This window comes from Aegilops tauschii, chromosome 4 (genome assembly GCF_002575655.3).
Source record: "Aegilops tauschii subsp. strangulata cultivar AL8/78 chromosome 4, Aet v6.0, whole genome shotgun sequence".
Lineage (NCBI taxonomy): Eukaryota > Viridiplantae > Streptophyta > Magnoliopsida > Poales > Poaceae > Aegilops > Aegilops tauschii.
In genome coordinates, this window is record NC_053038.3 from 206,742,725 (window position 1) to 206,752,579 (window position 9,855).

A 9,855-nucleotide genomic window follows, 5' to 3' on the forward strand; every position below is an offset into this window, starting at 1 on the left:
CATTTGCTCGAGGACTTGCTGGTCCTTGACAGCCTGACTCAGCTTCTTGGAGATTTTCCTCAGCTTAATGAAATGTTTTGTTACCATTTTGGTAACATCATCAGGTAGTCCCAGGCTACTTATATCATCAGCTTTGGCATCATATGCAGCATTGTCGATCACATCGATCATGAGATTGAAATCATACTTCTGTTCCTCTGTGGAAGCAGGAACACTTGGTTTGGCCTTCTTAGCAGATGCATCAGCTTTTCCTTCAGATTGCAGCTTTCTCTTCGCTGCAGGGCTTGGAGCAGCAGAACCCGAAGGTTTGCCAGTGAGGGGAATGGGTGCATGCCTTGGTGATCTCCTTGGGGAGGGTAAAACTTTCACTGGTGAGGGGCTCATGGATGGCTTACTGAGAATAGCACGTTGATCATACATGGGAATTTCATCAGGAGCAACTTCACTAGATGACTCATCAGACGAGTTTGCAACTGCCTTCTTTGGTTTCCTGACAGTGGTTTTCTTTTGATGAGCACGAGGGGAAACAGATTTCCTAGACTTGCTTCCCTTGGAGGCAGAAGCATGATCCTTCTTCTTTTGGATGTCTTGCTGAGTCAGCGCGACGTTTGAGCTTCAACTTGGTTTTTCTTCGCTTCCCTGGCGTCACGCTTGGCTTTGGCCTTCGCCCTCTTAGCCACTTACTCGGGAAAATCAGCGATGGTTTTGAGGGAGTCGGGATGAGCATTTTGAGGCTGTGGTGGTCTAACTTTTTCATCGTCGGGGCCAATGCAGTTTTCAACAATGCAGTCATTCCATGGTGGTGTGAAGGCAAACAGAATCTAATACTTCTTGCAAACATTTTGAAAATTGTACCATTTCTTCGCCCAGTGGTGGCGAATCCTTTGAAGCCTATTGTTGCGCTCAGCCGTTGTTTCACCTGGTGGAGTTTTGTAACTTTCTGGATCAGACATTTTAGCAGTGGTATTCTTTTCTCTGCCACGACCACCCTTTTTGGGATTTCCATCAGAGAAGAGGATTAGGGCGTCAGTAACCAATTCATCTCGGGCTGACTGTGAGCAGAGGGAATTTCCTCACTATCTTCTTCGGATTCAGACTCATGTTTCTTCTTCGGTGCTTTGGGAGGCTTTGAAGATTTTCCTCCTCCTGTTAATCTCATTCATTCGGACCTTGGTGGAAGCTGAGACAATTCTCTTCAAAACAAGAATATTCTTCCGAACTCTGTGCCATGACCAACCTGTGAAAAGAATCGATACGAGGGAAAATGTGGTAGGGTCATAAACATGCATAGAAGGTATTTTGAACAAAAAAGAATGTTTTTGGAGAAACAAAGGAATTCATGGTAGTCTTAGAGAAGATATCCTCGATAGATTTTAAACTAGCCATATAATGAACATGGATGTGTAAAGGCTATCTAATCTTTTGGATAAGCACACATGAACCCTAGATCAAGGAGAACAAGTACGAGGAAGATCTAAAAACCGTATCAGTCAAATCCTAGTGATTCCTAAAGATCTGCTACAGTGAAATAAATCAAAGAGAATAGCCTCGGCATGAACTGCCCTAAGAACAGAGATGAGAACAGGAGCAGTTCAAGATCCAAGTGCCCTAACTTGGCAACTTGGATCAGCTACGTTAATGCGTGAGGAAAGATTACCGCACCAGTGTGATCAACCGCGACGAGATTTCACCAGAGTTGCATGGTGAGGCTCCTCGCCAGAGTTGCTTCAAGCAAGGGCTCGGGTGAAGGTGGATGCGGGTTTGAGCAATGGGAGGAAGAAGATTCGGTGAGGGGTATTTATAGTTGGCGAGCTGCACCACCTCTCTGAAATCTATGGCTCATAGTTGCAGGACATTCCGCATTCGATGGACGCGATCACATTGTGGAGATCGTGGGTACGTGGCAACTGTTTCCTGCAAAACTTGGGATGAGAGCGGGAGACCAAACGGTTCTAAGAAGGGCAAGCGCCAAAAGTGGATAAAAGTTCAAAGTCGATTTCAGATAGAAATTTTCTTCAGGTCAAATTGCATGCTTATGATGGACAACAAAGATTTCGATGAGAAAGAACAGAGAGATAAAAGGGTCCAAAACAAAACACTCAGCCAGAAGAGGAAACACAAACACACAGACCTATGAGTAGTTGTTCATCGGACGAAACACAAACATGGAGAAACGAAAGCAAACACACGAACGAGAGCAAATAACCACGAGCACCAACAATAGTTCTCAGGGCTAAGAACAAACGAGTGGAATGCCTGAGAGAGATCCTGCAAGAGGGCTTAGTTCTTTTTCGGAACCCACAATTGCGTGGGCGGTGAGAATCTCATTTGTTTTGTCTGATCAGGAACATTCCTTCGAAGAGTTTTGTAGTTCGCATGTGCATTTCGAGAGTAATCATATGAATATGCATTGAAATTATTTCCAGAGACGTGGTCATAATGATTTGAGGTGGTATGCATGTACTCCTTTTGCCGAAGGTTTGACCGATACCCATTCGAGGAAGTTCCAGCGCCAATCTGCAAAGGATAATCATTTCCTCGAAGAGAATTACTCTGCATATTCAAGTTAGCAGTGACAGATAAATTTTCAATGATGCACTTCTTCACCCAGATTTGCTTCTTGGGTGAGCCAGACCTGCAGTTAGTCCCAACATACCGAGCGAAAACCTTACCATTCTGTTGTTTGAAGAATTTATAGTTTGAGTCATCAGACTCGTCAGAAACAACAGAAATGGGAGAGTCATATCCTGATAGAATTGCAGGTTTGAGAATTTTACTTTTAGCAAGAACCCAACTCATTTGATGATATTGCTCGGGAGTCCAGTAGGTTCCATCAATGTTGAGTTTCCCTTCGAAACCCAATCCTTACTTTCAGGGGTTTTTGTGCAGTATTGACTTCTTGAGCAGATCACAGAGAGTTTGATGCCCTTTGAGGCTCTTTAGCATTCCTGTTTCAAGAAGTTCTTTAACCTACAATTTTCATCAGTGATAGCAACAAGTTCCTCGGCAGAGGGGTTAGAATTACCACTTGTAATTGTTGCAATATTCTCGATGATAACATTAGATGTCTCAGCATTTGAATCAGCATTGCAATGTTCTAGGCATTTAGAGCAAGGAGGCACAAACTCATCAAGAAGTCATTTAGATTTCTCGGCGAAGAGAGAAGCTTTTTCTTTTGCAAGCACGTTATGAGACTCTTTCAGTAACTTGAGTTCTTGATTCGTGTTAAGGAGTTCATCTGATAAACTCTCGTAGTCAACTGTAAGGGAATCATATCGGTTTGAAAGATCATCAATAGTTGAAGAAAAAGCATCATGCTCTTTGATCAACTTTTGATTCTTCTCCATCTCTTCGACGAGTAATCCTTCAGTTTTCCTAAGATTCCTATAAAGTTTTTCCAGCTCATTTTGTGGAGATTTTGCAATCTTAACCAGTTTAGCATAGGCAATGTAATCAAGAGAATATTCAGTCATAGATTTTGGTGTTTTGCTGATACCTGATGAGGCAGAATACGATTGGTTCATTATCACTTGAATCATAATCATCAACGTCTAATTTGAGTGATTCCTCAGATGATTCATAGACAACAAAGGCATTGCTTCTTCCTATTCTTCTATGAAACTCTTCATCTTCTGATTCTAATTCGATGTCTGATCTTCAGAGTTCATATTCATTTCAACATATATACTCTATTCAGCTGCGATATTTTCTTCATGTTAGATTCGATGGTTGCTTTGGCTTGCACGTCAGTGACTAGTCTCGTCAAAGAGGATGAAGAAGATTCATTTTTCTTCGAGATCTTAGTATGATGATTCATTCGAGTGAATCCATTGTGATGAAGATACTTCCATCAGTTGCTAGGTTTTCCATCCCAGCAAGGGCAGTCTGCGATGAGGTGACCAAATTGTTTGCACTTGAAGCACTTCATTTCTTTTGGAGGTAATTTTCATGAAGATTGAGGCAAGTCAAATCCATCGTCATTCGTGAGACACAGATTTTGTCTTCTGAGATCGCTTCGCCTTTTTGTGAGCATTTCAAGCTCCCTTGTGATAGTATGTTGATTCTCGACATCTTCTTCCCATGATATTCTATAGTGTGAAAGAATTTCCTCATCACTTTCCGAAGAAGATTCTTGATTTCCATTTTTAAGTTCCAGCTTTTCTTCATGAATAGACCACAGCGTCATGACCTTGACGTAGTGAAGTTCTTCATAGTCTGGTCTTTGCTTGATCTCAGTTATTATTGGATCGAAGGTTGCATCAAAAGCACTCATTAGCTTGTTGGCCACATCTCTATCGGTGATATCTGTTACTCCTCGTGGATGAAGTCTTTCAACAATACGGGTCAGCTGATCAGTGAGTTCCATAGCACTTTCCTTACGAAGACTTCTGAAACCAGCAAACATGGCATGAAGCATTTTAGTGTGAGGATCCGTTCTGGTAATGAATTCTTCATGAGCATTTTTATGGCATGCCAGAGTTGCTTTGTTGTGTCAAGCTTTTGGAACTGAATGAAAATGTCTTTCGAGAGACTATCAAAGATAATATCTTTTGCTTGTGCATTCAACCGTGGTATAGCTTTTTCATCAGAATTGGGAGCATCTTGCTGAATGGTGTATCCATTTTCCACAATCTTCCTAAGACCTATGTTGATGGCTTGAAGTCTGATTATCATTCTTCCTTCCCAGTAGACATAGTCATTTCCATCAAAGATAGGAAATCTTTCAGAGTGCGAGGATCTACTTGCATATGACATACTCAAAACTCCAAGGTTGTTAGACCTTTAATAAACAGAGATGGGGAGTACCTGCTCTGATACCAATTGTTAGGACCGAGAGTATATTGACTAGAGGGGGTGAATGCAAGATTCAAAAATTCTTGCGAATGTTTTGAATTGATCCCAAACACAATAGCAGAATTAAGGTTCGATAGAAAAGAACTTAATCAAGCATGATGTTGAGGAACATATCTATCGACGTAGGAGGCAATTATGGTACAAGCATAGGATATCACATGTTTGACAATAACAATGGTTATGCAACATGCGAACAGATGCAGTATCTTGAGGAGCGCTTTCCAAACTATTCCTTCAAAAATCTAGATGAGATTCTTCAAAAGTCCATTGCTTTCCAAAAAATGGATACTTCGTGACCATAAGCGTGCCAAAGGAGATGTTGGAGTCATTAGTAGCATCATTTCACAAGTCATTAGAATTCATAAACATGCACATTGTCATGGTCATACATCTAATGAATCACTCTCTCTAGGTGATGATCATTCACATGATGATATTGAGCATGGATATTATGATGAGGATGATGATAATGACTTTGATCTTGATGAGTCATTGAGATACTTTGGCCTTATGGCTAACACTACAAAAAAAGACACATCCGTGAAATTTTGGGCCGAACGAATTTTTTCTATCATACCTATGACACTTCTATGACAATAATTGTGACAAAACCCGGTATCAGCATAGATGTGGTGGGCTCCAACTTCTATGACAAAAAATCATGACAGGAAATGGGCTTTTCGTCCTGGGAGGGCTGGAGACGCGCCTGCATGACATTCTTTGGGCCGTCCATGACGGAAAAATCATGGTAGAAGCGAGGGCGAGGAAAATATCGGGGAGTTCCCGGTTACGGTGGGTGGTCGGGGCCGAGGGATTGCGCGTTTCTCTCGTACACGTACGCGCGTGGGTGCGAGGCGGTGGGCTCTAACTGAACCCGAGCGAGGCGTTCGCCTACTGAACCCGAGCGGTTGCACTGCAGGCTACGCGTTATTGAACCCGAGCGATCGATCAATCTGGCTGTTAACTGAACCCGATCAAGCGATTCCTTCGCTACTGCTGCTAACTGAAGCCGAGCGAACCTTCTGCCTCTTGATAAATGGTGAGCGTTGTTGGGGATTGGATGAACAGTTCCCGGTGGGGGTTGGATGAACAGGACACCGTGGTAGTAGAGGCCGTTGCCGCTCGATGAATAGGACCCCGGTCGAGCCTGTTGGGGTGGATGAACAGGACCCCGTGGAGGGCTGGATGAACAGCAGTCGCTGGAGGGCTGGTTGAACAGTAGCTGGTGGAGGGCTGGATGAACAGTAGCCCGTGGAGGGGTGGTTGAACAGGACACCGTGGAGAGGGCTGGTTGAACAGTAGCTGGTGGAGGCTAGATGAACAGGAGCCTGTGGATGAACAGTAGTTGGTGGAGGCAAGAGGGAGACGCCATGGATGAACACTCGCAGGTGGAGGCTGGAGGAGGTCGATGGTGGATGAACAGTAGCCCATGGAGGCTGGAGCGAGGCAGTAAACGGTGGATGAACAGTAGTCCGTGGAGTCTTGTTTTGCGGTGCGCCACACCCCTCTCGATGAAAACAGGACCCCCGTTTCGACCGTAGGCGCTCCAACACAAGTCCGTTTCCTCCATTTTGCAGTACGCCACACCCCTCCCGATCAACAGCACCCCGTTTCGACCATAGGAGCTCGAACACAAGTCCGTTTCCTCCATTTTGCGGTATGCCACACCCCTCCCGATCAACAGCACCCTGTTTCGAGCGTAGGCACTCGAACAGAAGTCTGTTTCCTCTGTTTTGCGGTACGCTAGACCCTTTCCGATGAACAAGGCCCCGTATCGACCGTACGCGGTCGAACAGAAGGCCATTTCCTTCGTTCTGCGGTACGCCAGACCTCGTTTCCGTTGTTCCGTCCAAGCCGGTTGACGCTTGTTTACTCTATTCCGACCCAGCCGGTTGGCTGTCGATGAACAGGATTAGTCGCTGTATGCGTTAGAGACCTCGCCCGTATGTACGTACGTAGCCGTATTTACTATCTTGCAGCGTGGTCATACATACATGTACACGATATAGACGGGACTGCATGACATGCTATGTCGACGCCTCTACTTCAACACGTGACACTCCTTACTCGACCACGGTGCGTCGCTGCAGACAGACTGATCGACCGCTATGTACATACATGTTCGCGGCCGGAGAGATAATGCTACCTTCGCATCAATCTGGTGGGTCCCAGCTGTCAGGGGGTAAGAAGGCAGTTCCTTCCGTGCGAAGATAAAGCCGGTGGGTCCCAGCTGTCAGGGGGGAATGGTTTTTTCGCGAAATACAGAGGCCCTTCCGGTAGGTCCGAGGTGTCAGGTGGAGGAATCATTATTTTACGCGTAATAAGGAGGCACTTGCGTGCGGCCATGGTCCCAGCTGTCAGCCTCTCCACTTACAGTCCTCTTCTGATGGCTGTCGTTCGTTGACCGCATTGACGACGCTGTACCGCCCAAGAGCACCAAGGTGGTGGACGATGGCGCGGCCTAGGAAGGGAACGACCCGGAGCCGGGGAATACATAGCAATGGATGCCCACACGGAGGGGAGTACGAGGGTTGACTGCTTCGGCTACGGTTTGAGGCTGCCGTCTTCGGAGAATAACAGGGGGTGTGGGTGAGTAGTGGGAAGGCCTGGCCAGCGGTGGGAGTAGAGTGGGGCGGTGAGGCCAGCATGGTAGCACAGCCGGCCACGGGAGGCAGGAGCAGGCGGCACGGCCGGCGCTGGTTTGAGCGGCAGGAGCAAGAAGACCAGAGGTTGAAGAAGCACTACGACCTTTGGATGGACATCATTTGGTCACCGCAGCTAGAATCGTTTATATTGACTAAGTTGACAAAGCCCTGCGTCCGCGTCAACTTAGTAGGCCCACAAGTCAGCCTCCAAATATGGTGGGACCGACCTAGCAGCGGGGCTATTCATTATTTTTGTGCGTAATAGCTGGTGGATCCGAGCTGTCAGTGGGGGGAATTTTTTTTCGCGAAATACAGAGGCCCTTCTGGTGGGTCCTAGTTATCAGGAGAAGGAATCATTATTTTGCGCGTAATAAGGATGTAAATATGAAAGGGAACTTTATGTATTTTCAATAAAATAATACGTGTATAGGAACTAGTAATACTATAGGTAGAGATTAGAAAACGGAAGTAGGACATGGCGTTTCAAGAGGAAAATAAAACTGGGCTGTGTGTTTGATTTAGTAAAAAACTGCGTGTGGATGTTCTAAGACAAAATATAACTAACGCTGGCGGGCCAGAGGCTAGTAGATACCTGCTGGATCTTTGTGCCCTGTTGTCGTCATGGGCTGGGCCTGTTAAAAACAAAACCAAGCCTGGGCAGTCTACAGCCCAGTTGAAACTTGCTCGACCTGAAAAAACAATATACCTGCTGGATCCCAGTTATTAGTCTGTACTTGCAGAATTATCTTGTTTATTGACTACATTGAAGACTTCATGGGTTTCATCGTCTCAGACATCAACATTATTTGTCCATCATGATAACAAGTGCATGCACTTGCTTGCGTATGGCCATGGACCTGTTGGTTCCGTACGGTTAGGCTCTGTATGGACAGCCGTCTTGTGGTTCCACAGACGAATTTCATGCAAATCAGATGGTTTTCAGTGAAAGCGGACTAAATTCATTGCATTTTACATATTTATTTTCATTATGGAATATTTTACATATTTCAACTAATAATAACGGACCAAGCAATTTTTTAGTCCATGGGAGGCGCTTCACGATCGAGGTCGCGACACTTAACTATTCTGGAAGGCCCAAATCCATCGCTCCTCTCTTTTAACAATTTGCAGCTGGGCTTGGCATGCCACAGCCCAGTTCCAATGTGCTATGTCCAATTATCAGCCTGTGAAACCGGATGGATCCCCTGCGTACATCGAAGATGTAAAAAAATTGGAGAACTGGGAATTCGAACGGCAGGTGCTTATGCTACCCATCAAATAAAAATCAGGTGCCTGAAAATTCATTTCGAAACAAATGATTCAGCTTTATATCCACGTCGACCCTCGACATGATGGTTCAAAGCAAATGCCAAGTTCATACCGAAAGATCGTTAACAACAATACCAACTTGCAGACGACCAGGTAGTACAAGTACCAATACCAAACTAACTTATAATCTTTTTAGTCCTGGCACTTGTGTTCGTCTGGTAGAAAATCTTGCAGAGGACCAGCTCCCGCTCCTTCTCTTGCTCCAGGTCCCCGAGGTGGTATTGGTACATCACCCAGTTGGTCCTCTGCTGGTCGAAGTTCTTGTTGGTGTGCAGCACCATAACCTTTTTGCTGCCCGTCTGCCGGTTGTTGACCATCACCGGCAAGGTATTGCCGGTCTTGTGCCACATCGCGTGCATGCCGCACTCCCACTTTATCTTGCAACGCGTCCACATGCCCCTTTTGAACGCCCTGGAGTTGCGCTGGAAGAAATGCTTTCTTAGGCCACTCAATGTGATACCTGCAGTATTGTCGAATACAGGTTTTCGTGTACGTACTTGGCATTTTCATAACATCTTTGGCATGTTGCAGTCACTTGTTTCACTTTTTATTAACTGTCAAACTATAATTGCTTCACTAGGTCTGTGTCTAGTGAGTTAGGATGCACTAGTCTGCATCTCTTTCAAACTAACAACGGTACATAATATCCAACAAAAGAGGGTCATGCTACAGCAGCAGGATACATGGCTCAGTCTAGATATCAGTACGAATCAAGTTGTGCTTATTTGCTATTGGCATGAACCACATCGCCGCATGTCGGGTTTGCAAAAGCCATTCATCGCATGAAAGCTTGATGCCTTTCACACACTGAAGATTATCTGGCAACAAGCTGTGTCGATGAATCTCTGGATATGGTGATTCATGAAACCTATGGTACGATGTGTAAACACAGTTCCCCCCCGGCGAATGGAGGTTGCATAGCACGGTAATCATCGTAGGTGATATGATCGATGATTGGTTGGATGACTGGATAATTGAGCACGAGGAACATGGAGTGGTTGCCGAGGTTGTAAACCCGCCTCCAGTT